The 4,904-nt window shown below is 40.7% G+C and overlaps 1 non-coding gene across 1 annotated transcript; it reads left to right on the top strand.

The window, feature by feature from the left end:
• Positions 1-480: 480 nt before the first annotated feature.
• Trnat-ggu lies at positions 481-552 on the top strand. The gene has a single exon. It is a non-coding gene; the product is annotated as a tRNA-Thr (tRNA).
• Positions 553-4,904: the final 4,352 nt, after the last annotated feature.

Here is a 4,904-nt window from a genome sequence, read left to right as displayed (position 1 = left end):
TGTAAGTAGTTATTATACTATATTGTTTAGGGAATGCTGACAAGAAAAAAAATGTCTGTTTAGTACAGATGCAAACTTTTTTTCAGATGTGGTTTGTTGAATCTGTGAATGTGGACTACAGAGATATGGAGGATTCCCTGTCTTTACGTAATTGTTCTAGGTCTGATTTTCCCCAACTGTAAATATCCTTTGAGCAAATAGAAAAAATTTTTCTCTCATGCTATATCCAATGCAGAATTAGACTTAGCATTTTGTTGTCACGTTTCTTTGTTTTCAGTTAACTCTGAACATTTATTCCATTTTTTTCCTTGACTTTCACTATGTTGACATTTGAGGAGTACAGGAAATTTATTGTATAGAATATCTCTGTTTGTTTCTAACATTTCTTCATGCCTAGACTTAGGTTTTACATTTGTGGCCTGGCTACTGCAGAAAAGAAGGTGAGTCCTTGATGTCAGGTCAGAAGGCAAGTGATGGGCTGGAGATATAGCTCAGTGGTAGAGTACTTGCCCGGTAAGCAGGAGGCCCTGGGTTCAATCCCTAGTACCACCAAAAGAAAAAAAAAAGGCAGGTGATGACCATGTCTTGGAGATGTTAACACTGACTGATCACTTGTATAGGGTGGGGACTTCCAGCTTTCCCTGATGTGAAATGTCCGTGTATACTTTTTTTATTAGTTGCTCAAGACAATACAATAATCTTGACATATCATACATTTGATTCAAATAGGGTATGAATTCTCATTTTTCCACATGTACATATTGCAGGATCACATTGGTTATACATCATGTGTATACATACAGCAATCCTAGTGTCAGTTGTAAAGGACCATCCCTGACTCCAAGAATCTCTTTGATTTCACTCTTATCTTATCGAGGATGTTTTCCTTATCTGATACTGTTTTTTTGTCCATGCAAGCTGTGAGAAATGAGCCTCCTGAAGGAAGAAACTGAGTCTTATTTTCAGTGCCAGGCACACAGCTGGAACTCAATTAATGGGTCAAATGAGTAACTAAACTCTAAAATTGAACAGTGCCAGAGGGTTCTTTTTTTGTCATGAAATAGAGACCCACTCAGGGAGGTTTTGTATGGATGCAGTGATCTTCTGTAATCCAGACTGTCCAGGAATAATTTCTGGCTGTGTTTCCTGGAGGCAAGGCTTCCCGAGAATTGAGGCAGTATGAGGAACCCTGTCTGTACCTCTTTGCTTCCCCCTGCCTCTCTGTGCACTTGCTGTTCTCTTCCCTCTCTCCTGTGGCTGCCCATTATCAGTCAGTTGCACACAAACCTAATGCCTGCCTCCCTGGTGCATCAAAGATACCTTGTGACTCTCACAGGTTGGTTGCCATGGCTTGCTGAGCTGCTGTCTCTGCCTGTCCATTTGATTCCTAAAAAAAAGAAATGGATCCTCAGCAAGAAAAAAGCCCTAAGGGAGGAGAGTGTGACAAAGGGACTATGGTAGGGTGAAGGAAAGCACAGGCGACCATGCAGGACAGGGAGAGCACGTCTGCAAGTGTGAGGCAGGGAGCAGTAAACAGAACTCATGGACAGAGAGGGACAAATCTGCACCCCCAGGCGAGGAAGAAACCCAGGTACAATGACTCTGCTGGGAAAGGGCAGAGGGAAGGTAGATACCCTGGCCTTGTTACCCTACTCCACCTCCACAGTCTGTTCCCTATCAGCCAAATCCAACTGGAAGACAGACAGCAAGGAGGATATTTGTCATAGATCATGGAAGAGTGGGTGTGAGGGGGCAAATGAAGATGTCCAACAGAGGGCCTTGCCAGTCTGACAAGACAGGACAAGACACGGACACTAAGGCAAGGGACGGTTAGTTACCTAGAGACACGACTCACACCAAAAATCAAGTCTCATATTAGACAGGCCTTTATAAAAAAAATATTATAAGGCATATTTCATGGAAAACAGTTATATATGCACATATTAATAACTGATCCTCAATTTGATTACTATGGATGTAACTGAGTAGTCTCTAGATAGAGAGAAGCCAGGTGTTAAATAGGTTTTTGAAGGCCACTTTGTCTTGAACAGTGTTCTCTGAATACTCAGAATTGCTGCCACTATAGTCATACTTTTGATTTAGGGCGATTTTTTTTTTTTATTAAGAAAATGTGTGTGTGTGTGTGTGTGTGTGTGTGTGTAGCTGTTCTTTATTTGAGGGAGATTACAAAGGACTGACTTTATTGTGCATACACAGATAGAGAGAGACACACACACATACATAAATATCAATCACAGATGCCTTAGCAAAAGTTAATTCCACATTTCTATTAAATGAAAAGGGCTTAAGGAAACTGAACCTGAGATTGAACATCAGGGCAGTCGTGGAGAATTGCTGTCTGATTGTTGGGCATGGGTACAAGGTCCCACTTGAGGACAGCCAAGCACCTTCAGGAAGGGAGATAGAGGCCACACCTGGGCTCTCTTTACAATTCTGCTCAGGGAATGTTTTTGTAGGAACCTTTAAGTCAGTAGGTGGACATGCAGTATCCCCAGTAGTACATCTCTCATGAGGTTGTTCCTCTCATCTAAATGAAACTAAACATAGTTTCATTTTCCTTTCCTTGTGTGACACCCAACCATGCTTTTGTGCACAGGTCAGACCCATGCCAACGATCCCATAGCTACAACTCCCCATGTTGGTGCAAAATATCTCCATAGTGTCAACAGTGGTCCCACTTTGCTGGACAATAACTGTGCTCAACACATGGGAGTGATTATGCCTCTCATCTCCATGACCTAAGAAGAAAAGACTCAGAGTTCTGTACTTTAGATAAGGAAGCTGAGGCAAGCCACAGTTATTTAAGTGAAATACCTGACCTGGGGTGTGCTTTTCTTCCCTGGCTCCCAACTTCTTGCTAATTGACCTCTTAGTATGCACTTACAGTAAATCCACTTCAATCTTTCCTACCTTACATCACTACCTCCTAAGTACTTCCAGTGTAAAAATGATCCTTTATTCTTCACTGTCTTTCCCGGCTTGCAGCATGAGGCTAAGAGCAGATAATCCACTAAATAAGTGTTGATTGTTGGGAGAGGGTCTTTCACCCACTCCAGACCTGGCACCAGCACTCTCCCCTGACTTCAGGGTTGACAATACGAGGCCTGGTTTTGTCTTCTTTCACTCTTACTGGCCTTTTTGTGAGCAGTTCTCAGCCTCCTCCTTTAGAGATTATCTGCAATGCAGAGAAACCTCAAAAGAGAGCAAACCAGACAAGGGAGGCTCTTTCCATTCACCATTCGCTTCTCACTGGCTAACATGGTGTATCTCCAAGTAAGAGTGAAACTCCTGCTTCCTGGCTGAGCTGAGGCTCCTGGCCTACCCACTCCCACCGCTAGATAGCGCTGCTCCCAAACGTTTAGAGTCTTCATCACTGGTTTCTAAAAAAGAAAAAAAAAAATGAGAGCAGCTCACAAAATACACAAAGAGTTTCTCAACAGGATTACTTGGTGTGAAAAGGTACCTCCCAGGATTAAATTAAGAGCTTTTAGAAACAGTTGGTGGATGGAACAATTTAAACCATTTCTGTGTTTTCTTAATTCCCAGTAAGATGATTAGCCAGCAAGCAGAAAATTGGTGAAATTCCTCTGAAAAGAACCAGGTTGCTGCATTAGTACCCTTAATGATGCAGAAATCATTTTCTTCCCCACACCTCCTCCCTGTCTTTTAATCCTGAAATATAATCTTGCCACCTGGGCAAATGGAAATTTGAACTTAAAAAAAAAAATACCCAGTAAGTTTTATGAACAAAATAGTGTGGGTTAGATTAATGTCTAAGTCGCTGAAAGATATTAAGCAACTGAAGATACTTTTTTCATGGTTTCCTTTTTTGGATATAGGGAAGGTAGTCAGAAAAAGCACCTGGAATCTCCTAAAACAGGAGACTCTATCTACAAATATAATTTTTAAAAGAGAAAGTATATGAAGGTTCTAAACTCTGTTAACGTATACAATTAACACGTGCTAACAAAACACACAATATTTAGAAAGTGTAAACTATTAGTGCTATTTTTATTACAGTTGTCTTATTGACTATGTGGGACTTGTCTATTGAATTGTGGCTTTGATGATTACCAGGCAAAGTTGTGTTTAGATGAGAAAATAATCACAATGAGAGCATATGGAGGTGGGGAGACAATATCAACAGTATATCTAAATGAATTAGACATTTTAGAACAGAGAAATAAGAAAGCTAATGAAGAAAAGAGCCATCTCCGATTTCTGCCCTTAAGAAGTTCTAAAAAGAGAAAGAAAATATCACCATCTACAAGAAGTAATTTAGTGAGAACCAAAGGTCAGTTAATTTAGGGCAAAGTATGGAGTGTACCTGTTGCGAATAGACTGCATTTTGACCCAATTAATAGGAAAATGTCTGAGGGTAAATGGACTTCAAGCATGAAAAAAATGGAATAGACATGATTTGGTGAAGCCAAATTTGGAGAAGAATTTGGGTGTTGGAAGAAACATAACACCTCTGAAGATTCGCTGCAAAGGGAAGATGGGAAGAGATGGCCTGTTGAAATCAAGTCTCTGCAGCATGTTCTAAGTTTAGGGTGGAGACTATCTTTCCTTAAGGATGCCAATTCACCTTTCGAATTAGGACCACTGCTCTCCATTGAGGAAATCTCAATGGAGTTGTATTTTTCCAATGTGGCTCTTCTATTGAAAGCTCTCATTTGAAAAGCATGATGCCCTGCACATAGGAGCTTTCACTCAAGATGGAGTCTTTGGTTTATTTCCCAATCCCTCTGTGTAAATTAGATTTTCTTTAGAGTGAGATTCAGGGTACTTTTTCTCCCCTACATTGTTTCTCTCTGGGCATTTCCCATTTAAGAAATCAGTGTGTAGTTGATTGAGAACCAGGAATGGAGGCACAATTGTTA

Source organism: Marmota marmota, unplaced genomic scaffold, assembly GCF_001458135.2.
Source record: "Marmota marmota marmota unplaced genomic scaffold, marMar, whole genome shotgun sequence".
NCBI lineage: Eukaryota > Metazoa > Chordata > Mammalia > Rodentia > Sciuridae > Marmota > Marmota marmota.
The sequence above is the reverse complement of the archived record's forward strand: the minus strand, read 5'-3'. Positions and strand labels throughout refer to the sequence as shown.